General features: G+C 39.0%; 1 long non-coding RNA gene across 1 annotated transcript in view; it reads left to right on the top strand.

Moving 5' to 3' along the window:
- LOC143434394 (uncharacterized) overlaps nucleotides 1-25,402 on the top strand; it is a 35,134-nt gene extending 9,732 nt beyond the window's left edge. The window contains exons 2-3 of the long non-coding RNA XR_013103866.1: nucleotides 20,584-20,657; nucleotides 23,631-25,402. This is a non-coding gene — a long non-coding RNA (uncharacterized LOC143434394). The remainder of the gene's footprint in view (nucleotides 1-20,583; nucleotides 20,658-23,630) is intronic.
- The last annotated feature ends 2,065 nt before the right edge of the window (nucleotides 25,403-27,467 follow it).

Here is a 27,467-nt window from a genome sequence, read left to right as displayed (position 1 = left end):
ATCAGGAAGACATCACCTTTCACAATAGTCTCATAAAAATTAAGATAGCTTTGGGGAACTTTAACCAAGCAAGTGAAAGACTTATATAATAAATATTTTGGGACATGGAAGAAAGAATTTGAAGAAATAGTACAATATGGAAAGATCTCCTATACTTATGGCTTGCTAGGATCATTGCTGGGAAAATGGCTGTCCTACCAAAAACAATCTATAATTCAGTCACCTAAACAACTCTTCATAGATCTTGAAAAGATAACATCATATGGAAACACACACACACACACACACACACACACACGTCATGTCTGAATGATACAATGGTCTATTAGTGGTATTGTGGGAGCAACCAATCACTTTCTGATAGGATTTAAGGCTCACTACATGAAAGGGAGCCTATGTCTGACACTCCTTAGGTGGCCAACAACCCGAGACTGAATAGAACAAGAACCCAAAGGAAAACAAAATACTATTGTTCTGATAAGAGAGCATAGGAATAAAGTGTCTCCTTATGACATTCTGCTATACCTATAGTGGCTAGTTCAGCCATCATCAGAGAAGCTTCCTCCTGCAGCAGATGGGAAGACAGGCAGAGACTCACAACTGGGGAAGGTACAGAGAGTGAGACACACCTTAGAACATTCTGTCCTAAATGGTCTATCTTCATCAACCTCCTCCTGCAAGGCTTATGGAGCGCTGCAGAAGAGGAAGTGGACAGATAGTAAGAGCCAGGTAGGATGGGAGACACCAGGGAAAGAAGGCCTTTCAGACACGAAGGTACTGACACGCCTATGAACTCATAGAGACTGGCAGAATGCACAGGACCTGTACAGTTCCAAGTCAGATGTAGTTCCAGTGCTCAGAGGTGACATGGACATGAGCCCCTGTTCTTAACTGGGTATACAAACCACATTTACAGTGAGGCCTTCTCTCTAGCAGTGGATAACCAACATGAATTGAACTTAAGAATGCTTTTGAAGATTTTTATCTCATAGTATTTTGTTTGAAACACTATAATTTTTTTCACCTTTCTGGGCTTTTGCTTATACATGATTTTGTGTTTTTTATGTGTTACGTGTGTGTCTGCATAAGTATATGTTTCTTGCATTTTTTCTTTGTCTTATTCTGTTTGTTTTTGTTTTGTTTTTAACATTTATTTACTTGTTCTTGTGTTTTTTTTTTCTTTAAGAGGTAAAATAGGCACCGAGTTGGAAGGCTGGGAAAGTGAGGAGGATCTGGAAGGAATTGGGGAGAAAAATGGTGATCAGAAAATACTGCATGAAAAAAAAATATTTAAAAACACAAACCAAATCAATTATGAAAAATGCAGAATAAAAAAACCATGTTCCACAGTATTAAATATTCAGCCAAGATTTAAATCTTTGTGTAAAAAATAAATAATCACACCCATCTCATTAGTATGTAAATTTTTTTATCTTTAATAAATGGTTAAAATTATACATGTACCAAAACATTGCTTTAAAATAAATTTGTGGTTCATTTTCAGTAAAATAAAAAATAATACATGAGTGAAGTGGACACACTACTCTGGGTAAGATCTTAAATAACAAATTACTGAGAAGAGAACCAAGAAAGAAGAAGCCAAATATCTAATGTGGATAGTTCTGCATTCAGGAAAAACAGTCTAATTCTCTTTATTAACACATAACTGTAGCCCTGGTCATTTATTCCTTATGTCCAACATCACTGCTAAAGAAAGTGGCAGATTTACTTCCTGTGACGCAGTGGCCCTAATTAGTGTAGGTCACATGGCTTAGAACATGAAATGTTGATGGGAAAATTGATCAGAGACCTCCCCCAGATTTTGCATTTTCATTAATAATTGTATCCATTCCTCATTGATGATTAATTCACACCTATATTTTTTATCTCTATGAAAACTTTAGGTAACCTAATCATTTAACCTAGTAACTTATTAATTTGTAAATAGCCTAAACATTCAAATTCTTTGCAGTGTCATATGTTTCAGTATTCACGACTCTGTCTGCTTGGGGTGTTGAGTGACTGAAACTTTTAATGAAGACTTTAAACAAGAAAGGAAACAATGGGCAGGCTGTTGGGCTAGATTCCAGTTTCATTTGTTCTAATTCCTAGAGAGTCCCTAATCTCCAGAATTTGTATTATAAATCGTATCTGGTCAGGGTATTTGTTTATCAGATGCCCATTCACTTATTCAAAACTATTTACTGACTGACAACTCAGTGCCAGCCCCTTACCCAGATGGACCTAGGCCTGCTGGCCAGGAGCAGAGAGCAATCCGTTTCTTCTTTGATGTTAGAGGCAGACGTCCTGGTGCTTGAGAGAGAGCATCACATCCATGGAAAGAAGAATACTTAGGACTTTATCTTATTTCTTCAGCACCATTCCCAGGTAAGACTATTCTCCATTGGAATGTCTATTTAAAAAAAAAAAAAAATCTAACTTAAAATTCCTGTTACCAGATTTCCAAGTCAGCGTTTAGAAGCTCATATTGTTAAAAACTACAGCTTGGTGCCAACATCTACTAAAGCCGAGCCAGCTACAGTCCCAGTACTGAGGCAGCAGGGTGAGAATGCTGTTTTTCTACGCTGTCAACTTTACTCAGCGAATCTTACGCTCTGCACCACCACAAACATACTTCGGCTTTTCTCAGAAACCCAGGGACATAACATTCCTGAACTAAAAAAGTGAGCAAGGTTCAACAATGTATTTTGGAGTGCATTCTTACTTTCGACAGGGAATTTCTAGAGTCTTTGTTGCCCTAGCCACCCCTTACTCTGCTGCATAAAGGAAAAGGGATTCTCATCTAAACTGACTGCCTTTCCATGAAAAGCCGCATTAGGGAACTGCGTACCAGCCAGTATGTGCCGCAGTACTTTTAGATCGCAGCACTCAAATGTTAGCAAAAGAGATGTTAAGTCACTAATACTAAGATCATATTTCTACTTTAAGGGGCCAAAAAAAAAAAAAAAACCACCCACACCAATCTTTGAAAGGGTAAAAGTATGTAACTTGACAAGCCCAAGAATTTTGATGTGCAAGAGTCATTTCTACCTGCTGTGCGTTCACCAATTGGCACGGTGATCGGAATGCCCAGCTCTGTGTTGAGGCACACAGAGTGGAGGAAATGAAGGAAATATGGGGTTAGATTGGTGGCCAGTGTGGATGGTGAGAAACTGTGCTCCTAACTCGCCCTTCTTGCAAGTACATCCACTGCTTTCATTTCTCTGCAAGACCCTGGCTAAATCAGACATGACGGTGACAAGAGCCTTTTAAGCTCACCTTGTTCTCTCCGCTGTGTTCCTAGTGCTTCAGTTCCAGCCTCGGGTTTTTCTTCAATATGTCTATCTTTAGCATTTTGAAAACAGAAAACCATTTTTAAAGGATTGTCATTATTTGCCTCTTAAGTCTCTTCTATTTGCTATTTGGGAGCTGTAAATGGTGTAGTCAATCATTCTCTCTCTCTCTCTCTCTCTCTCTCTCTCTCTCTCTCTCTCTCTCTCCCTCCCTCCCTCCCTCTCTCTCTCCCTCTCCCTCTCCCTCTCTCTCCCCCTCACTTGTTACTTTCAAAAAACAGTACTTTCAATGAAGGCATTTTTTTTTAATCTACAGAAATTGAATAGTAATGCAAAACAATATATTGCTTTGGAACACATTCCCTATGTGTGCTTCGCCTTCCTACTCATGTTTAGGCAAATGCTTGACTTACCTAACATTCCTAGAGAATCTATTGATTTGAAGGTAAAGCAATCCAGATGTTGTATAGACTTCAGAAAGATTCCACTCTATTAGTTTAACATTTAATTGGATAGTGTGTATAAAATAATTCAAATGTAGACAAATGGGAATTGTCAACAGATTTTTATGGTATGATAGTTTTATATCGTCATGAAAAAGATTAGGAAAACCACTGTTTTTTTTTCTGTTATAAAAAGAAACTGGCTTTTGCTATTTTCTTGTTACTGAAGTTTATATTTACTATGTAGCAGGATAATTTCCTACTACTGCTACATTATTTGCAATAAGCTTGGTAATTGGGGAGGAGCTAATGTGGGAGGAGCTAATGTAGGAGGAGCTAATGTGGGAGGAAGGAAGAGAGAGAAGGAGAGGAAAAGGAGAGGTTAACAAGAAAGAGGAGAGAGGTAGCAGCCATGGAGAACTACGGATGCATCAAGAGCAGTCCTGGGTAACAATTTATATCTAAGGTTAGCTGATGGGTAACAACTCTGATTGTGTGGGCACCTTGTTAATTGAGCATTTCCAAATATATAAATATTAGATAATCTTTAAGCATTGAGAGTCTCATTTCAACCGGGTACCACAGTCATAGCGGGATGGTTTAGGCTCAGCCAAGCATTGTGGACAGCATAGTAGATTGGCAGAGCCAGCCACACTGGCATCTCATGGGTGACAGGATCAGTGTTTCTAGATAGACAGAGCAGTGGTCCAGAGCTGGAGCCATAGGAAAATGGCAGCTGTCTGGGAACATCCTGGACTGGTGCCGTTTATTAAATATTACCCGCAACATGCTATTTATTTGATTGCTATTTAAAAAGAAAAAAATGTCTACGTCAAAATGACTATTTCTGGGCTGAATAGTTGGTTCATTGTTAAGAGTACTTGCTGCTCTTCCAGTGGACCAGAGCTTGGCTTCCAGTGCCCATGTTGGATGCCTTGCTACTGCCTGTAACTCCATCTCCAGGACATCCAATGCCCTCTTCAGAATTCCATGGGCACACACACACTAAGGTAATGATAATAAACATTGTAAAAGGCCTTTTAAAAAATCACTTCCACATTTTCCTTTGGCCTTGGTAGGTCTGTTTGATCTTTATATTCACTTTCTTCCTATCCCCAACATCATGATGTTTTAGTGGCAAGATTTCCCTGCTATGGAACAATGGCTCTTTTTATCACAGGATGTATTAGTTAGAACGTGAAATTTAGGATGATGATTCTTTTTGAAAGATTTCTTCCCAATTTTGGATTTTTGTAGTAGTTGCATGAAGTGGAAATTTAAGGGTTCTTTGGAAAGTCAGTTGGATGGTGTTTTGCTGGGGCAAACATGTGGAGGGGTGTTTTCCTGAAGTGGACACAGGTGGAAGAATAGGCAGACTCATGGAGGAATGTTTAGCTAAAGCAGACATAGGTGAAAGGATATTCTGCTAAAACAAGCACATGAAAGGACACGTGATATAATGGATTCTTGGCTAACAACACACATGTATTGGTCTACCTTATGCTGTAGAGTTGAGATACATTTTTTGGGACTCCATAGAGAGGACCTCACCAAGAAACTTCTGGTGGTGTGCTAAGTGGTGTGCCACTTCCTCAGATGTGGGCTGATTGTCAGAGTGATGTCAGCTGAGACAGATGCACGTGCTGTGGCAAGACATGTGTTGAGGCAAGACACACGAAAGACACGTGATGCTTGGAAAGAGTATAAACAGAACACAACAGTGACAAAGGTGGAGCTTGGCTTGCTTATAGAGCTAGATGTGTGACGTTTGTGGGTCTTGTGTCTCGGCTGATCTTCACTTCCCTAAAAAAGGCATAGTGGAGAACTTCTCCTGGCATCCCTCCTGTTCCCTCCTGCTGATTCAAGCCCAGCTGAGCCATGGCTGTTCCTGCTAGGTTGTACCACTGCTGCTGCTGACCAAGTATTTCTGTGAGGTGTTTGTAAGTGAATCGAGCTGTTGCTGCTAACCCATGAACTGAACCGCCAATTTCCAGACAGCACAGGAGTTGCTCCAAAGAACCTTTCTAAACAGGTCTACCCCTCAACCTCCAATCCTCTCTTTTCCTCTCCCTCTGGTGAGTGGTGGGCTAAAGGGAGGTTAAAGCATTTAAGAGCCAGCATTAAAAATTGGATTTGGAATAATTAAAGTTACAGTTATATTCATTTTTCTTGCCTAATCCAGCCTATGTCTTCCTTTCTTTATTACCAGCTAAAAATGCTGATCTCCCTGCAATGGGACATAATTGAAAGAATTAAAATTAATTATCATGCTCTGTTTAAAGCCAGTGCTTTAGAGGATATAGTTTCCTCTTCTGTAGGTAACTAACAAATCGTGTCAAATGCTTTTTTGCAACTTAAATAAAATAGCTGTTAAGGAGGCTCTGGAGGTGGCTTGGTTGGTAAAGTGCTTGCTTCTCAAGCATGATGACCTGAGTTTGATCCCAGAAAGCATTCTAAAAGCCAATGATGACATCATACATTTGTCATCCTAGCGCTAATGGGGTGGAGGTAGGGCTGGGGACTTGCCACAGTTCAGTGAGAGACCAGGCCTCAAAAAGAAACAGTTGTGTGATATAGATGCGATACAGATGTTTCATTTATGGCTGAGCTTTCCACAGACACATGTATTCTAAACATTGACCAGTTGTGAATCTCAGTATTAACAGTTATTTACTATACAAAGATGCTTCTTGGATAAGGACTAAGAGATACACTAATTTATGGATACAGATGTACCGATTCAGCTTGTAATGTGTCTTAACAAAATAACAGTAGTAGGTACTACTACTAGTAGTAGGTACTAACAGTAGTAGTAGGTTCACCCTTAGGGTTTATGCACTTCCAATGGGTTCTTGGCCAGGTTTATAGTACCAGGCATGGGTTTCCTCTTGTAGAGCAATCTGTAAGTCCAGTGCATAGTGATTGATTACCAATGTAACATAGATGCCTCTATCTCACCCATACATGCATTTTGCCTGGCCACTTATTATTAGAGTTCACAGCTGGATAAAATTATTGATGACTTTTCTCCTCCAGTAGTCTGCACAGAATTTTCTGGTACTATGAAAGCTAGGTAACAAGGAGAAAGATCCCAGGTCAGTGTTCATTTGATTTCTTTAAGTCTTGTAACCCAACTATGTGTTGTCTTTAAGCAACATAATCAAGTTATAGTGGGCAATCAAGAACAATGGCAATAGCCTGCATTGCTTTGAGGAATCTCAGGTCCCCCAACTAACTCAGAGGGAGGCATCCCACGACTAATGTTAGGTTTGATTTGGCAACCTCACATGGGTGTAATATCCCTCCCAGGAGCTATAGTTTTTGATATAGCATCTCCTGTATTCCAAACTGTAGTATGTATGCAGCAAACTATGACTTTGAAGTTCTGAGTGTCTAGCTTCTACATCCTAGTGCCTGGAATTCTATAATAATAGAATAGTATAATAATAGCATAGTATGCATATGCTACTATGACCAGTTTATATGATGTTGGAGTTTGAAACCAGAGCTTTGTGTACACTCTACCAATTGGAATACACACACACACACACACACACACACACACACACACACACACACACTTCTAGTCTTGAGTTAGAAAATGTAGTTAAACTAAATTTGTATTATCTGATGAATTAGTGATAGTTTGCTTTACTCTGAGGACTGTGCAAACCTAGAAGATGTTACAGAAACAAGTGAGATACTTCTGACTCGTTTACTCTGAACAGGAGCTCCAGAAATAAAAACAAGTGGTTTTGTAGTTTTGAAATAATCTAGTGCCTAGTATTCTTGTTGGAAAATGTAGATATCTCTTGCCTAGACATTCTTGGGAGAATTTTGAGAGACTGATAAATAACTTGGAGCATTGTTAAGAATTGTATTTATAAAAATATTTTTAAAATTGTTAAATGTATATCTGTATGGATGTTATATACTTGTTATTATATTGTGCTTCCAGTTTGTTTATGCAAATATCTTTTTATTTTTAGGTTAATGAAAAGATACGATTCTTTGTGATCATAATTTGACTAAACAAATACATTCTAGAACAAGACTATAAATGGTACTTAATGATGGAGTTTTCTGAAATTAAAATAATATTATAAAATTAAAATATGCCATTTCATCACCAATTGCAAATTAAGAGCCAAATGGACTCATACAAATACTACATTTCTTTCTTATCATACATCTCTGATGACTTAGTACATTGTATTCTATTTATACAGTAAATCTCTGGCTTATAAATTAATCATTTTCTATTACAAAGGCACATTTTTAAGTATTTGGAGCAGTGACAACTGTTTTTTTTTGTTTGTTTGGTTTTTTTTTTTTTTTTTTTTTGGAGGAAAATCAAAACCCCACATGATCTGAGATTAGATTTCTACTCTCTTACCTCTGCTTAAGCTTTGCCTTCCTACTCAGAAAAAAATTTGGATTTCAGTTGTCCATTTATGTATTTTCGGTCCTTTGAGAGCTAAAACCACATCTTATCCCTTGGTAGGAACTAAAGTGTCTCCACATTTTCCATTCTTCTGATGACATCTCTGCTTTTAATGTTCAAAAGTAGTAGCAAGAATCTCAGATCGGCACTCCATTCCCCACCTTACAGTTCTGCCTGACTCCCAGGAGTTCTGCTCCTTGGATGTCCTGGTGAGACACCCATGCCTCAATCTACCTGCCTGCTGGGACCCCAGCAAGCCCAACAGCTGTGAGCTCTGTCCAGACCTACTGGAGCTCCATTTTTCTTCTGACCCACATTTCCACCTGCAATCAAGAATCTGCACCTCATACCCCAGCTCAAAGCTCTGCTGCTTTTTGGAAGGCCTGCTGCTACCCAGGACAACCAGTTTCAGAGGTTTACTACTCCCAGGGTTTACTCAGCCAGCCAACACCAGAGACAACCAGATGGCTAAAGGCAAGTGCAAGAACATAATCAACAAAAGCCAGCTCTCCTAGAACAGCAAGCCCTGAATATCCTAATATACCTAAAGAAGACTATGAATCTTAAATCTCATTTTATCAAGATGATAAAGGCCTTTAAGGAGGATATAACTAATTTTCTTAAAGAAATATAGGAAAATACAATCAAACAGGTAAAAGCCCATAAAGAGGAAACAAATCTGTTAAAGAAATACAGGGAAATACATTTAAATAGGTAAAGGAAATTAATAAAACAGTCTAAGACCTAAAAATGAAAATAAAAGCAATAAAGAAAACATAAACCGAGGGAATCCTGGAGACAGAAAACCTAGGGGAAAAAAGAATTATAGATACAACCATCACCAACAAAATAGAAGAGATGGAAGAGAGAATTTTAGGCACTGATAATATAGTAGAAGAAAGTAATTCATTGGTCAAAGAAAATGCCAAATGTAAAAAGTTTATATCTCAAAACATCCAGGAAATTTGGGACACTATAAAAGACCAAACCTAAGAATAATAGAAAATGAAGAAGGTAAAGATTTCTGGTTCAAAGAGATAGAAAATATCTTCAACAAGATCATAGAAGAAAACTTCTGTAACCCAAAGAAAGAGATGACTATAAACATACAAGAAACTTACGGAACACCAGATTGACACCAAAAAAACCCTTCCATCACATAATAATTAAAACACTAAATGTACAGAATAAAGAAAGAATATAAAAAGATGCAAGGAAGAAAGGAATATATATATATATATATATATATATATATATATATATATACACACACACACACACACACACACACACACATAAAGGCAGACCTATCAGAACTACACCTAACTTCTCAAAAGAGATTCTAAAAGCCAGATGTATTCCAGATTGACACCAAAAAAACCCTTCCATCACATAATAATTAAAACACTAAATGTACAGAATAAAGAAAGAATATAAAAAGATGCAAGGAAGAGAGGAGTGTATATATATATATATATATACACACACACATAAAGGCAGACCTACCAGAACTACACCTAACTTCTCAAAAGAGATTCTAAAAGCCAGATGTATTCCAGACCTCATGTGGTCCCAGATGCCAGCCCAGACTACTAAACCCAGCAGAACTTTCAATCACCACAAATGGAGAAACCAAGAAATTCCACGATAATTTAAAATTATCTTTCTACTAATCCACTCTTACAAAGGATACCAGAAGGAAACCTCCAACACAAGGAGGGTAACTATACCCAAGAAAACACAAGAAATTAATTGCCTCACGGCAAACCAAAAGAAAAGAATCATACATGTACCACCAACACCATAAAAATAACAGGAATTAATAATCACTGGTCATTAATATCTCTCAACATCAAGTGACTCAATTCACCAATAAAAAGACACAGGCTAACAGACTGGATATGTAAACAGAATCCATCGTTCTGCTCCATACAAGAATCACACCTCAAAAACAAAAATAGACTACCCTGGAGTAAAGAGCTGGAAAAAGGTTTTCTAAGTAAATGGATCCAAGAAACAAGCTGGAGTAGCCATTCTAGTATCTAATAAACTTCCAGCAAGTAATCAAAAAAGATAGGGAAGGACACTTCATACTCATTAAAGGAAAAATCTACCAAGATGACGCCTCAGTTCTGAACATCTATGTCCCAAATACAAGAACACATACATTCATAAAAGACACTTTACAAAAGTTCACATAATAGTGGGGGACTTCAATACCCCACTCTTACTGTCATTGAAACAGAAACTAAACAGAAAAACAATGAAACTAACAGATGTTATGAACCAAATGGACCTAACATATTTACAGCACCTTTCACCCCAAAACAAAAGAAAATATATTCACCTGAGGACCTCATGGAACTTTCTCTAAAATTGATGATACAGTCAAGCACAAAGCAAGCCTCAAAAGATACAAGAAGATTGAAATAACCTGTTGCATCTTATCAGATCACCATGGACTTCAACAACAGAAGCAACAGAAATCCCACATATTCATGGAAACTGAGCAACTCTGTACTCAATGATCACTTAGTATTGTTTTCTTTGTTTCTAATTGATTGATTTCAGCCCTGAGTTTGACTGTTTTCTGTCATCTACTCTTCTTGGGTGTTTTTGCTTCCTTTTGTTATAGCGCTTTCTGGTGTGCTTTTAAGTTGATTCTGTGAGATCTCTTCAATTTCTATACGGAGGCACTTAGTGCTATGAACTTTCCTCTTAGCACTGTTTTCATTGTGTTCCATAAGTTTGGGTATGTTGTGCCTTCATTTTCATTGAATTCTAGAAAGTCTTTAGTTTCTTTATTTCTTCCCTTTGGGAACATCAACAAGATAGACAAATCCTTAGTCAAACTAACTAAAAGGCACAGAGGCAGTGTCCAAATGAGCAAAATCAGAAATAAAAAGGGAGACATAACAACAGAAAAGGAGTACATTTAAAAACTCATCAGGTCTTATCTCAATAGTCTGTATTCCACAAACTGGAAAATCTAAATAAAGTGGATGATTTTCTAGACAGATACCACTTACCAAAGTTAAATCAAGATCAGCTAAACTATATAAACAGCTCTATAACCCCTAAGGAAATAGAAGCAGTCGTTAAAAATCTCCCAACTAAAAAAAGCTCAGGGTCAGTTGATTTTAGCACAGAATTCTATCAGACTCTCAAAGAAGCACTAATACCAATACTTTTCAAACTATTCCACAAAAGAAAAACAGAAGAACAGTGCCAAATTCATCCAATGAGGCTAGAATTACCCTGATATCTAAACCATACAAAGACTCAAGAGAGAAAATTTCCGAAAAAATTTTGCATATGAATATTGACACAAAAATACTTAATAAAATTTTCACAAACCAAATCCAAGAACACATCAAAAATATTCACCATGATCAATTAGGCTTCATCCCAGGGATGGTTCAACATACAAAAATCTATCAACATAATCCAATATATAAACAAAGTTGTCTCAGTCAGGGTTTCTATTCCTGCACAAACATCATGACCAAGAAGCAAGTAGGGGAGGAAAGGGTTTACTCAGCTTACACTTCCACACTGCTGTTCATCACCAAAGGGAGTCAGGACTGGAACTCAAGTAAGCCAGTAAGTAACATCCCTCCATGGCCTCTGCATCAGCACCTGCTTTCTGACTTGCTTGAGTCCCAGTCCTGACTTTCTTTGGTGATGAACAGCAGTGTGGAAGTGTAAGCTGAATAAACCCTTTCTTCCCCAACTTGCTTCTTGGTCTTGATGTTTGTGCAGGAATAGAAACCCTGACTAAGACAAAAGTGAAAGAAAATAAAAACACATGATCATCTTATTAGATGCAGAAAAAGCCTTTGACAGAATCTAATACCCCTTCATGGATACAAGGCACATATCTAAACATAATAAATATACCAATAACCACTATCAAATTAAATGAAGGGAAACTTAAAGCAATCCCACTAAAATCACAGACAAGACAAGGCTGCCTACTCTCTCCTTATTTATTCAATATAGTAGTTGAAGTTCTAACTAGAGTGATTAGACAACAAAAGGAGCTCAAGGGGATACAAATTGGAAAGGAAGAAGTCAAGGTATCACTAGTCACGAATGGTGTGATAGCAGACATAAGCGACCCCCGACACTCTACCAGGGAGTTTCTCTAGCTGATAACTTCAGCAAAGTGGCTGGCTACAAAATCAAATCAAAAAAATCAGTAGCCCTCCATTGTTAATTCAGAGTAGTATAATGAAATAAACTCAAACCATTGATTTCCAAAGATCCATGGGTGTTCGGAGGAGAGAATTGTTTGTTCTAACAAGGTATGAAGTCTAGTGGGAGAGACATACAAGGGAAGAGGAATATATTGGGGTGAACAGTAAAAAGCAAGCTGGAGCCAGAGTTTTTCTTGGATTACAAACATTGGTAAAATGACTGTTAGTATCACACTGCCTACGTTCTGTATGTATCTGCTCACTCAGTTCTAACACCCCTGAGACTCACACTATTTGATTACATGATGGTTCTCTGGAACTTTCTTGCTCACAGGTTTCATAAAACCTTGTGATGAGTCAGATATGACTTGTGGGCTGCAGCACTGAGTCAGTTTCTCTCTCTCTCTCTCTCTCTCTCTCTCTCTCTCTCTCTCTCTCTCTCTCTCTCTCTCTCTCTCTCTTGTTCTGCATGACCTGTCTAACAACTGTAGCAAAGGCTAACTTCTCATTGCTCAGCAGAGCCTCCTATGTTTTATTTAATACTGGTCCAAAACCTCCATGGCCATTCTCACCTCCATCCTCTTCCACGAGTCAGAAGACCCCCATGTAACATTAGATTATCCTTTGTTAGTGTGAAAACAATCCAAAGATGTTAACACCTTTATGTTGGTGCCTCTCTCCATGTTGTCATATGGGCTAAAATCATTGCCTATAATGTGCTTAATTAGGAGACTGCCATAAGCCACACATCAAGTGTCCTATGTTTAGTATAATCTTCTTTGCAACTCAACAATAGAATCCTCTTCATTTGCATTTGAGTGGTACTTTAAGCACATTTTTTTCCCACAGAATTGCCACATTAATTTTTTTTCTTAAATCACTTCAGTCTTCTTACAATGAGCTTCTGGGCACACAGATAAAATGTTCAATAAATGCTTCAGGAATAAAGAGATGATTTCTCCAAATTATCCATTGTTGATAAGTCAATATCACTGTCATTAATTTACACTTTGTGCATGGACAAAAACAATTTTTGTATAATCACAACACAGGACTCAGAGTGATACAGCGCATTTAAGTTTAGAAAACCTTATTATAGTTACTTTGTCCTGTGAATTTATTCTTCTTGCTGTCTCTTTCTCAGAAAATAATCCTTTAGTTCAATAAATCTGGTACACATGCTGCTGATCTTGCATAGAAAACGAAGCACCCTTTGACAACTGAGATGTGGCAGCCTCTTGGGAAATGCTCCAATCTTTCTATTAGCTTCTGGGAGACATATTATACTTAACTGTGGCATATTATCCTTTTAACTGAAGCCCCTCCTCAAAAACTATCCTAATTGAAGGAAGCTGTATTGTACAGATGCAATGCATTCCATTTCTGTTATTCATGTGTATGTTACTATGGACTAGAGGATCAAAGAAATTATATGCAGAGGGTTATGAAGCCATGAATATTCTATACCCTCCAGGGCTTGAATAACTGTACTGCCTGGAAAACAACCAGACTTTGTCACATGGTGTTAAGAACATTCCTGTGCTGCTGTGCTAGCTTCTGAAAGTGCATGCTCCCTGAATGTGAAAACGAATGGAGTAGATTTTTCTTCTTGTACCAGAATGATGTAATGACCACATAAGGTGAATCTACAATCACTAATAGGGATTTCCCCAAAAGAGAAGGCCTCTGTCATTTTCTTCCATCATTTGAGAAATGATCAACAGTTCTTTGGCGGGGGTGGGGGGGGAGGGGAAGACTCCTTTGTTCTTTGTTACAATCTGAATTTCTAGCACACTAGAAATTTCTAGTGAATTCTGGTGCATTATCTGAGAGTAAAGGTAAGAAAGCATTTATCTCCTGGGTATTTTGTAGTTCAATAATTGACACTACTGGGGTTTCACATCTGCAAGTATGTTTTTCAATTAGCTTAGTATAAAACACTTGCAACCGTATTTTTGTCATTTGGCAACAATGATATATTAACTTCCTTGTCTCTATAAGTGAAGTGTTCTTCAATGTTCCATAGTCCTTCTTTCAAGACAAGTAAAACAGAAGTCAGATTGTCTGAATTACTAGATGTGCCCCTTAATAAATACATGATTAAGGGTGAGATTTTTAACCCTTGGCTTCACTTTATTCATTCATAAGTTGTTTTAAAGATTAAAAGATTAAATGTGCTTAAGACTCTCTGGGGGCTGAAGAGATGGTCTAGCAGTTAAGAGTACTGCAACTATTGCAGGGGACCAGGACTGATTCCCAGTGCACAGATGGCAGCTCACAGCTTTCTGTAACTCCAGGCTCAGAAAATCCAATGCCCATCCACATAAAAATAGAATAAGAAGACACTATCTGACAAATGTGAAAGTGTGGTAAGGGCTCTCTTTGAGTTTGGCCAGTAGAAAAGAGAACTATCCAGAACCATCTGAGGCAGGAGAAAGTAAAAGCCTAATTTATATTTTATCAACACCTCAACCTGGGCTTTTCTTTGACATATATCAAACCATACTGTCTCTAAACAATCACTTTGCATTGTCTTGTTTAAGTTGTTTTCATTTCTCCTTATCTCAGAATCCATTCAGATGTCTATTAGAATATCGTTGTCAACAACATGTTTTCTTCTTTGCATAAATATAGACCACCTTGAGTCATAACTCATAAGAACAGCTATCACCAGCAATCTGACTATACCCAGCTGACACAAACACCAACAGAAACAGATCAAATTAGCACAATCAAGTCCAATCAGCTGTTCGTCATGTAAGAGCAAAGTGTTTATAGAATTTTAAATTGGGAACTTCTTAGTTATGGCTTATTTCATTCCAGTCCTGAACTCTTTCTCTCCTTCTATTGTCCTGATGAATGTCAGCTATTTTCTGAGTCCCAAAAGTCCATGAGGCTCCATTCTTCCACACCTCCCCACTTCCCTTTTCTTCGCTGTTCAGAGTGGAAGAGGCTTACATTCCATGTTCATTGACCCTGCCTTCCACCCCACCTGATCCTCATTCTACTGTTGGACTTATCCCGTGAGCTTTTGGTTATTACACCTCCGAAGTTCTCCAAATTTCCAGTTGTTTCTTGATAGTCTTTATTTCTTTGCCTACACTACTTGTAAATTTGTTTCAAGTCTCTTCACAGTCTCTCAAGGACTTTTGAAAAAGCAGCATCAAAATGTCAAACAATTCTGGCGTTTCTGCTGTCTTCGAGTTAACATCTATGAATTGGGGTTTTTTGTTTGTTTGTTTGTTTGTTTGTTTGTTCGTCTGTTTGTCCAAGTCCTGATTTTCCCGGCTTGCTTCCTTGGGTGTCACTTCAGCACAGACAAGAGTATCCATCTTGTCACTGTTGGTGAGAGGGGAGGTCCAGAGTCTACCCATCTCTGCCAAGTTGAGGTTTGAGGTGGGATAGGGCAGAGTCTCTTCCTCGTTACTAGACAGTCTGAAGGTTCTGCGCCTTATGGGGTCTCTCTGAGAGCACACAGGCTGGGGTAGGCAGGCTGGGCTTTATTGGTCTAAGTGATGGAGAGTCTTGACTTTTTCCCAGGCCTCTTTTTATACCATGGTAGTAAAGGGCAGAGGCTACTTTGTTGCCACTGGGTGGAGGGAGCCTTAATGTATATTTCTTCTGTATTTTACTTCCAGTAAAGCAGTTTTAAAAGATTTATTTATTGATTTATTTATTTATTTATTGGCTGCCCCTTTTCTGATTCTTTAACTGGTGGCTTTTCTTGCCTGACTCTGCCCAATCATATTTCTGGGTTGCTAACTTTTCTGGGTCCAAATATGGAATCTGTGAGGCAAAAAGAAACCCCAGAAAATTCAGCACATGACATGTTTGGCCCCACATTGCTCTTTCCCTAGCTAACCTGTCAACTTCCCATTTTTTTATTCTTTTAAACAAATTGTTGCTTGTACATTTGCTTATGTGTACTCTGCGTATGTCTATACGTGGAGGGCTCAGAGGAGACTGGTTTTCTCTTCCCACCATGTGGCTTCTAAGTATTGACTTTAGTGTGTCAGTCTTGGCTGCAAGCCCCTTTACCTGAGAGATCATCTCACTGAAACAACATTCTCTTTGTTATGCATATATCCGGAATTTTTTACTTGTACTTAGTGGAAAATGTAGGGGGAAAAGGTCACTTATCCATCTTTTAAAAAGGGAAACAAGAATTATAAATAATATGAAAACATTATTTGAATACTTGGTATTTGTGTACATATCCAGAAAAATGAACACATTTTGAAGTAAATGAACATTTCTGAAGTAAAGCTAGTAAAATATGTATTTTATATAATAACTTGTAGTGCAGATCCTTCCATAACAGAGAGAAAAATCACTCTAAATTTATTATACTAAATTGGTGCCATCTTAGGATAATTTTTACATTGCCGTTTGATCCTGTAAAATCTTATTAGTGCTTTCTATCTCAGCAGGTATAAAACATATCTGAACTAGTCTAAACACAGTGAGGCTGGATCAGCTAGACATCAATTTCACTGTGTCTGTAGAGCCAGTGAGATAGCTTCTCAGGTTAAAAGTATTTTCTGCCAAGCCTGATGGCTTTAATTAATTCTTAGGACCCATAGAGTGGAAGGAGAGAACCAACTTCTGTAGGTTGTCCTCTGACCTCCACATGCATGCTGTGTCAACTCTCTCTCTCTCTCTCTCTCTCTCTCTCTCTCTCTCTCTCTCTCTCTCTCTCTCTCTCCCTCTCCTGTGTGCATGTGAGTGAGTGTGCATGCATGCTTGTGCACACACACACACAGGCACACTAATAAATGTTAACTGTCTATATTTTTGCCTAGAGGAGACAATGGTATTGCAGGGTGAAAATAACCAGATAAACTCTCTTCTGTCCTTCATCCAAGACAAATTTTTCATAAGAAGCAATGAGTGAATCTAACACAAACTAATCGTGAAGAAGTCATGATAGGTCAGGTTTTCAGCATACTTCACATTTCAGTATTTTTTTTATGTGCACAGACACAGTTTATCAGGCAACTGAAAGTTGTACAACACTGAGGAATGTTCATTATTTCTGGTTCGTCCAGCCCCTAGGACATTCTTTTAGTGAGTCTATGGCACACAGAGCTCAGGATTGCCATGTGTAGCCCGGGAATGGGTTTTGGAATGAGCCCATCTCCCATTTTGTTAGTGTCAACACACCACGGTGCAGCACCCAGGCAGATTGTTTTATATGTCACATCTTGCAGAGTCGTTCTAGTGCGCCTTTAGGGGGCTTTGAGTACACAAGTAGTTACATCAATTGCTCATGGCCACTGCTGTTATAGACATTCTAGAACAAATGTTAGGAACTAATGCTGGAGTTCAGATTGGTGGCGCAAAGTGATTTGTTGTCTCTGGTTCTCTGGTGGCAAAATTAAAGTAAGCAAGCAGACAAACAAACATCAGAAAGAAAAAGAGAAAAAATATTGTGGGTACATTCCCTAACAGCCATTTTAACAAGACAATGAGAAACATTCAATGCTCTTTCCCAGTCAGCTTTCTAGCCAAGGTCTCAGAGTTTTGGTGAACCTGGTTTCATGTCTCCTACTAAAAAACAAAATAAAAATGGTTCCCTCTGGGTATTGTTGGCTTCCACAGAGAAGCTATAAAGATGTTTGAAGTGCAGATGCAGTTCTGAGAGGCCATGGACTAAAGCCCTAAGGAGCAGTAAAGGTTCATTTTATGAGGCTTTGCTACACCGAGGGATCCCACAGAGGCACAGCTCATGCTGTGAACCACTGCATGTGCCCAGGTTGTCATTTATAGCAAATGTGTGCCGTGATATAAAGAAACAACTGGAAAATATGTAGAGAAAGTCAATGGAGAACAGTGGACCTTATTTATGGCTTCTCTTCTCTTCAGCACAGAAGAATATGGTCCATTTGGAAGAATATGCTGGCAAAAGGATGGGGAAACAGACGGCCAAGAGTCTGTGCTATGTTTTGTAACTCCTGGGTTGTCTTTGGTTAAAGTCGTATTAATTCACAAAATGTATGGCTTTGAAACAAACATAATAATAATAGTTTCCTATGAAAAGAGTGTGTTAAAATTCAGCTCTCACAAAGGTAGAAGGGAGGGGACTCTCCCACATTTTAATTGCTATGATAAATGTGCATTAAAGTGACAATTCTTCACTATAGCAAATCTTCAGGCTTCAAATTTGCTTAAAGTTACTTTTAATGAGGGGCTTTTGATTACTAATTTCTTTTTATTTTTTAAATTAGATGTAAATTAATTGGTGTTTTGATGTGTTATATAAGTATATCATGTGTTTTGCTTATATTTGCCTCTATTGCTGTTTGATAGTCTCTAATTTATTTATTTCCCTGAAAATGATAAAGTGTAAATATTATTTTTAGACATATAAAATTCCACTCTGTGCATATGAGTGTGAGTGTGTGTGTATGTGTGTGTGTGTGTGAGAGAGAGAGAGAGACAGAGACAGAGACAGAGACAGAGAGACAGAGACAGAGAGAGACAGAGAGAAAGAGAGAGAGAGAAAGAGAGATTTTCTTTGTTCATTCACCTCTTGATTCTGGGCTAGTACCATGTCCTGGCTATTGTGAAGAGTTGAGTAGCAACCATTGCTATAGTGTGCAGCATCTCTGTGGCATTCAGACTAGGAGTCCCTCCAGTGGATACCTTGAATGTGTTGGATCTAAAGATCCAAAAACCGGGGGGAATGCGCTCCCACAGAAACACCCACAGATGGGATTCACTGCAATAACATGAGGTTTATTGATAATGATAACCAGTGCACTGGGGTTCTCCTGCATGCAGGCAAGAGGAACCCCGAACTAAAGTTAAGGGCAGTTTATATACCATTCTCACAGATTCACAAGGACAGTTATACAATTACCTCTTAAACAATGACCACAGAGGCTAAACTCCAACAGCTGTTCCCAGGCCCAGTTTCTAGGTAACTCAAATTTGCACCTTATCTTTACAATCATGAGGGTGAGCTTAAGTGGCTTCTGTTTACCCAGTTGTACTGTGTTGAGGGCTCCTCTCCCTCATAAACTCTTATCTTGGGCCTTTCTTCCTGGAATGTTTGTTTGAGTCTTTGGAATGTGCTCTTCCCAGGATGTGTCCCTGGGGGAAGTTAATGTTTGAGTTTAAAACCAAAATTGGAGCTTCTTTTTAAACTTGTTTCTACAAGTGGAATGCTGAATCATATGGTACTTCTGGTTTTAGTCTTCTGATGTAAGTTTGCACTGATTTCCACAGTGGGCAGAATGGTTTACATTCTATCAGCATGGATAAGGGATCTTTTCCCAGCATCTTCGACAATACTTGTTTTGAAATATACTTTTTGAAATTAAATATATATGATATTTGGCTTTATAGCATAGTTTAGATATGAGTATGGAAGACAAGTGTAATTTTCTAGTTCCATATTATAGGGAAGCTTTCCTATTTTCCTTATGATGAAACTGATTGTTCATGATGACCAGAGCACCAGCTGTGTTAGTGCACATGTGTAGAATCTCTTTAGAATGCCTGCTTTTGTGAGCGGCAACAACTGGCTTTTTGGTATTGGGAAAATTATTCTCTCTATTCCCAATGGGACTGATGTACCCCCAGGCACTAAATGATAAGTAACATTGCTCTGCTCCTTTGGAACACTTCTTTTTCTTTGCATGTTTTTGATTTTGCTGTCTCCAGGACAAAAAAAAAAAAAAAAAAAAAAAAGTTGAGCCTTAATTAAAAATATTTTGGATCTATCATTTTAAAAGATAATTGCCTGCTGGAATGTATTGGATCTCTGACCTTTTCAAGGTGTCTGTCTTCTGAGTAAGAATATTATCATTTATCTTTTAAATGACTCATTTTGAGGGGTGGCAAAGATTTCTGGTCTCTGACACTTAATTCTTCATGTGAGCATCTCTTTGGAGCTCTAAGCATATTACTTTATGTCCTCCTCATTTTTTTTATAGCAATTAGGGATGATTTCCTGTCATTGTTAACAGAAAGCTTCATAATATGCTTCAAGAATACCAATAAGCCTTGCATTTTCGTATTTCTTCATTAAATAAATTGAAGCTGGGCATGGTGGCACAGCTCTTGGGGTTCTTAGTATTGCAGGAGGTGAGGCAGGAGGATTATGAGTATAAGGCCAGGTTGGACCTCGTACCAAGACCCTTCATTCTTTATTTGTTTAAAAGGAATAAATAATTTGGCGAACACTTATTATTTTCCAGAACAGAATCAAGAAGTTAAAGAGTTACTAACTCTGGACTCACAGTACAGAAGAGACAGAGCAGAAGCCCCATGAGTAAGTTTTACATGATTTGAAGAAAACAGGAAGAGTTGGCTAAGCAGACTGTACTGTCGGGAGGGGAAATGACTCACCGTCTGTTGGGTATCAAAAATTATGAAAAGATAAAGTCATTTAGCTCCAGCAGTGAACAAAGGAGAGGAAGAGGCATTCTAAGAAAAAGGTGTAGCAGGTAGAAAATCAAAGGCGTTTCAAAGAACATGGTTTTGGGGGCAGTGGAAAAACATAATATTGCCAAGCTTTGGAGAGCTATGGAAAGAGAGTGTGTGAGAAGAGAATGTATACGGTGGTGCTGGACCAGGCCTAGGCTATGAATGCTAGAGTAACAGCAAACACTGAGAAATGCCATTGATATAAAATTCTGTGCAACCATATGTTTGCAAGTTAAGTAACAACGGGATGGAAATTACATACACTAGGCACTCCCAACTGTCTTTGTCTAACTACAGCCACCCCCTAATTTTAATTGAAAATTAGTATGTTTCAAGTAGGGATTTTTTAGTGTTGGCAACTTGACAGAATCTAGAATCGTCTGGTAGATGAGCCTTTGGGCTTGCAGGTGGAGGGAGGGGTTATCTTGATTATCTTATTGATGTGAGAAGATCTGTTTTAACTCTGAGGTAGTATTATTCCTAGGATGGGGATCCTGAATGGTGTAAATGGTGAGAGCGAGCTGAGATTGCTCCTTGCTTCTTGATGGCAGCTATAGTGGGACCAGCTGCTTCTAGATCCTGCTGGGTTGGCTTCCCCGTCATGATGCGCTGTAGCTTGTACTGTGAGTCAGAGTAAATCCTTTCTCCCTTAAGCTGTTTTGTCCCGAGTACTTTCTCACAGCCGTAGAGAAAGAAACTGAGAAATTTTGTAAGGATGCATTGCAAGGAGCAAAATGTTCTTGTGAGGATATTCCACAGCTCTCAGGGTTTCATTACTGCACATTTATACACATTTGGGTTGTGTCAAATTTAAACAAACAACACTAAGCTTGATCCTAAGAGCTCCAGAAACATCTAGCTGTAGAGTGGCCAATGTAGGTAGATTATCTGGTCAACTTTTCTAGGATATTTTCTTTTATGTTGTTAAACCAATTAATACTACTACCTATTGATTTTTGGAATTGACTTGGCTAAATACTTTGCTAAAGTAATGCAGTATAAAATATAATAATCTGTGCTTTAATTTATATTTCTCTGATCATTCATGACATTGAATGTCCTGCCCCCCCCCCCAATACAACTACTTGTTGCTTCTAGTTACTGACATTCTGATCAATTCTTTTTATCACATATTCCCGCAACAAGCTTCCTATTTTCCTGTTGATATGTATAGGTTCTTCAAGGTTTTCTTTAAGTGACTTTCATCATGTTTTTCTGTCAAACAGTGAGAAAAACAACTAACACACTAGTGATACAGGGATTGCCTGTAAGAATGGCTTGGAGACTAGATAGAAGTGGGTAACAGAAGAGAAAAGGACCACAAGCTGACAAAGCAGACTGGATAATGGAATTCAAGAAACAAACCTTAACTTAGCTTGAGAAAAATATTTTGAAAATGGAAACTATTGACAGCTCTTTGGTGTGTGCAATCAGGAAGCCCTGGTGTGTGTTTGGTAGTAGGAGCCTGTTAAGATTTCCTAAGAGCCTTGACATCTGTTGTTAAATATAGATGTTACTTTAAGAAAAGGTTGCATTAAAATTAGAAGTTATTCAGTGATACTGATAGACTGTGTTAGCCAATGTTCCATTGTTGAGAAGAGACAACTTTTATAAAGGAAACGATTCAATTGGGGCTGTATTACAGTTTCAGAGGTTTAGTCCATTATCTTCATGGCAGGAAGCAAGGAGACACATAAGCAGGTATGGTACTGGAGAAATAGCTGGATTGGATTGGAGGTGACAGCAGAGAGAGAGAGAGAGAGAGAGAGAGAGAGAGAGAGAGAGAGAGAGAGAGAGAGAGAGAGAGAGAAACCAGGCTTGTTAACTCCAAAGCTCACCCCCCAGTGACACACTTCTTCCAACAAGGTTACTCTGCTCTAACAAGGCTCTATCTAACAAGGTCACATCTCCTAATCTTTGTCAAGTAGTGCCACTCCCTAATGACTAAGTATTCAAATCTATGAGCCTATGGGGATCATTCTTATTCAAACCACAACACAGACCAATGGAAAAGATTTTGGTAAGCATGGACCAGATTCTCCCTACTTCCCCACCCCCCCTCAGAGGATGTGGCCTAACTGACACTGGATGTCAGAGAGTTGTCTAAATCTGCCCAATTTGTGGCACTTAGCTCCAAAAACCTGAGGAAACAAACACATGCCACTGGCTGCATTATACATGTTAGGCTCCTGTTTCATTAAAGAGCTCTCCGATGCCCACTTGGAAGTGTGAAGGAGATACAAAATCGGAATCAAGAAGAATGCTAGCAGACTCTTAATCACAGTCTGCTTAGATTAATGGGCATGTTGTAGATTGCTGCCATTCAGAAAGTTCAGTAAAGCAGGAGGTCCCATGCGTCTTTAAGATTATGGAGTATGGGAGGTGAGGTCCAGGGCATATCTTGGTTTAGAAGATGTAGAAATTTACATCCTACTGTATGATTATTTAAATTTGGAAGCTCTATCTGGCAACCCATCAAGGTTCAAAAATTTGGGTATGAACAGAAATGGAGTCCAGCTAGCCAATTGAATGTGACAGGAGAGGGGGCAGTATTTGTTTCAGTATTTGTTTCTTCAGTATTTGTTTCATGACAACATAACACTGACTGGGGCTTAAACAATGGGGGTGTGTTTTCTCATGGTAACGAGAGTGAGTGTCTTCCTTTAAGGCTCTTGTCCTGGTTTGCAGAGGTCATCCCTGTCTGTAGGTTGGTTCATAGACTCTGTATACTGTTTCTTCTCCGTATAGGAATATGAAACAAATACTTTAGAGCATCTCAGTCTTAAGGTCTTCTTTTAACTTAATTCCTCTCTTATAGACCCTGCCTGCAAATGCAGCTGGATTCTGAAATACAGAAGATTAGAATTTCAGTATAAATCCTGAGAGGATTTGCTTTAGCTTATAACGTAATTACATGAAGGTTGTACCCTCAAGACGATGATGGAGATATTTCTACTTTCTGTAAAAGAAAAGAATGGACTTGAAGTAGAATAGCATAATAGAATGAAAAGGTAAGAATAAAATTACCGCTGCTTATTGATGATGTCAACTGAACATCTTCGCTGCGAGGCAAAGTATTCCTGCCTGACCCTCAGAATTGAAAATTCTATCTTTGGATCACCCAAAGGTAGCTAGTTCCCTCCTGCACTGTTTCCTAAATGAAACAACTGAACAGCAGTTGCAGATTTGAAATGAAATCAGTTTCCAATGTTTATACTTCAGAAAAAAATTAGTTTCTTTATGACATTTCCAAGCTTGCTTTTGTCTCTGGTCTCTTGTTTTGTTCATCACACAAATGTTCACCTCGATATGGAACAATAACAGCATTGCACAGTCTGCCCATAAAAAAAAAATATGGATGAAGCTTAGACTAAGTGCTAGCCTGAGGGTCGAGAAGTGTGGGCTGTCCCGATTCCTTCTGTTAAACGTGTGCTGTAAGACTTATTCCTCCATGATAAGTTATTTCTCTATCAATGAAATGAGCCAATTCAAGGCAGATTATATTATATTACATGCAAGTTTTGAGGAGGGAGAAGAAGGAAAAGAAAGAGAGAAAGGCGAGAAAGAGAGAGCGAGCAGGAAGAGGAAGAGGAAGAGGAAGAGGAAGAGGAAGAGGAAGAGGAAGAAGAAGAAGAAGAAGAAGAAGAAGAAGAAGAAGAAGAAGAAGAAGAAGAAGAAGAAGAAGAAGAAGAAGAAGAAGAAGAAGAAGAAGAAGAAGAAGAAGAAGAAGAAGAAGAAGAGAGGGAAGAAGAGAGACCAAAATGTGGCTTATACAGGGAAGAGCCTCTGGGAGAACAGCAGCCCAACCCCTGGGCTAAAAAGTTCAGAGTTAGGGACTGGGGCCAGGGATGTCGGGAGAACCTGGAGGCCAGGTCTGTTTTGTATGTAAAATATGCAACTCCATTCCTTGTCCTGGGATCTGAAGTCAAACACTCCTGCCCTTTCACCACTGCCGAGAAACTGGAAGGAGCATCTCTCTAGCCTGATAAATAAATTTCGCTACTGGTTGGTGGATAGCCTCCCATCTTGTCTTGTTCCTATGACAAAATGCTCTGATGAAAGCGTCTTAGAGGAAAGTGGGTTTATTTGAGGTCACAGTTCAGGGCACAGTCCATATCGACAGGGAAGCTAAGGCAGCAGGACCGGGAAACAGCTTATGTTCACAATCAGGGTAAGAGAGTCACAAATATGCTTATCACTCAGCTCACCATCCTCACTGTTGCAGTCAGAATCCCTGGCTCAAGGAATGATCCTACCCATGTGGATGTTTGCAGCCACCATTGCAGTGAGCACGGGGTCCCCAATGGAGGAGTTAGGGGAAGGACTGAAGGAGCTGAAGAGATTTGCAACTCCATAGGAAGAGCAACAATATCAACCAACCAGACCCCTCCCCCCAGCTCCCAGGGACCAAACCACCAACCAAAGAACACACATGGAGGAACCCATGGCTCCAGCAGCATATGTAACAGAGGATGGCCTTGTTTGGCATCAGTGGGAGGGAGGTCCTTGGTCCTGTGAAGGCTTGATGCCCCAGCGTAGGGAATGCTAGGGTGGTGAGGCGGGAGGGGGTGGGTGGATGAGGGAATACCCTCGTGGAGGTAGAGATGAGAAGGTGGGATGGGGGGTTGTTTGGAGGGGAAACTGGGAAGGGGGATAATATTTGAAATGTAAATAAATAAAATAACCAAAAAAAAAAAAAAAAAAAAGATGGGTTCTTCGACACATCATTTAAGCAACCAGTACAGTTCCTCATGGGCATGCCCAAAGGACCATCTCCCAGGTCATTCTAGATCTCATCAAGTTGGCAGTTAACGCTAAGAATCACACTTGTCCCCTACATTGGGTCATGTCTCTGTTACCTGAGCGACTCACTGTATACTTTATCAGCTCTCCTGGCCCCATGGTCACACTGCACAGCAGTGAGTGGCTTCAGGCGCTTTTAAATTCTATGATAGATCTTTTGAAAGGTTTGTAGTTAATTAACTTGGTGCAACAGCATACTCAGAACTAGAAATGAGAATGGAAATGACCTTATGGGGATTTAATCACGAATGATATACTACGGCTATTTCTTTGCAATCAGCAATTCATCAAGTGTAGTAAAAACAAGCACAGGATCAAGGGTTCTCCATCTGTAAAGCACATTCCTTTTCTGACTATAAATATGCTTACTGTTACTCCGCTTTAACCACAGAGAGCTGGATGCTAACTTGAAGTATGAATATATATAAAACACCTCCTCTTGAACATGAGAGTTGAATTCCCCACAATTTCAATTTAGACTTTATAATTCTTTTTATTGTTGAAATTTAAGCTTGAAGCTTTTATCCAATTTTTTTTTTCAGAAACAAACCTCCTTTCTAAGGCTTGGAATCTGCCGAGGTGGAGTCTGGTACCTCAGAGTACAGGAGACCTTCCCTTGAGTTTCTTTTGTCTCACAGTCCCTCCCACACTCCAAACCAATGGAGTACTTCTTTGTTTTCAGTCTACACAGCTGCTTCTTGATTCTTGATGTGTGCTGCTTTGCACCACCACAAATTTGAAAATTTGTTGAGTCAAACTAGCATGTGTTCTGTCACTTTCTGACCTTGGTTTTGTGCTGACTGCTTAATAAGAATGAATAAGAATGCCTTATAACTATTCTTCAATAATGTCTCTCCCCTTCAGCCTTGTCCCTCCCCTCTTCTATTTCGTGGAACAGTTTGTGAGAACTGATGTTATCTTCCATAAGATCTTGGAATTTAATAGGAATCTCATCCATGGGCTTTTCTTTAGTATGAAAGCTTCCTTTCATCTTTAATAATATTAATTTTTACTCATTTTTAAAATGAAGAGTCCAATTGTATATGGTTTGGATTGGCCTCAAATTTCTCTGTATAATTCAGGCTCGTCATCTTGAGGTCCTGATCCTCTTGCCTCAGCTTTCTGGATGCTGAAATTATTGATGCTCACCACTGTGCATCGGTACAGATGTATTTTAGAAGCTCAGGCAAGAGGACTTTGGATGTAATGGATATTAAGAATGGGGACAGGAGAACAACTGAGGCTGTGGATGCAGCTCAGTTGGTAGGATGTTTGCCCTGTGTGATTGTCACCCTGAGGTGGCTTGCCACTATACAGAGAAGCAGCTTTTAACTTCAATCAGGCAAACTGATTTAGAATTCACCTACAGGGTTAAAGCTGTGACTCTTGCTTAAGAAGCCCTTACTTGACATCACAAAGACACCCCCTTTCTTTTTCCTCTAAACGCTTTAAAATTGTGACTTTTCCATTTAAGTCATAATTGAATGTGTGAATGATGTAAATTAGTGATCCACTTTATGATTTTCATATGTGAACAGCCACTTGTCCCAGAGCCATTTATTAAGCCCTCCTCATTTCTGTGTAGTTAGCTTTACTGTACATCAAATGACATATGTGCTGGCTTTTATGCATCTTCTGTTGCTGCAACAAAATATCTAAGGCTGGCACTTAATTTAAAAAGGTTATTTAGTTCCTATTTCTGGATGCTGAAAGTCCAAGATCTGGTGGCTGAATTTGTGGGATTTCTGGTGACGGCTCCCTTGGCTGAGTCAAACCGAGGTCGAGAGCATCCTGGTGGGAACATGGGTGAGAATGAGCTGTCATATGGTGATAGGAAGCCAGAGAGATGCAG

Source organism: Arvicanthis niloticus, chromosome 14 (assembly GCF_011762505.2).
Source record: "Arvicanthis niloticus isolate mArvNil1 chromosome 14, mArvNil1.pat.X, whole genome shotgun sequence".
Taxonomy (NCBI): Eukaryota; Metazoa; Chordata; class Mammalia; order Rodentia; family Muridae; genus Arvicanthis; species Arvicanthis niloticus.
Note: the sequence above shows the minus strand (reverse complement) of the source record. Positions and strands in the feature narration are given on the sequence as shown.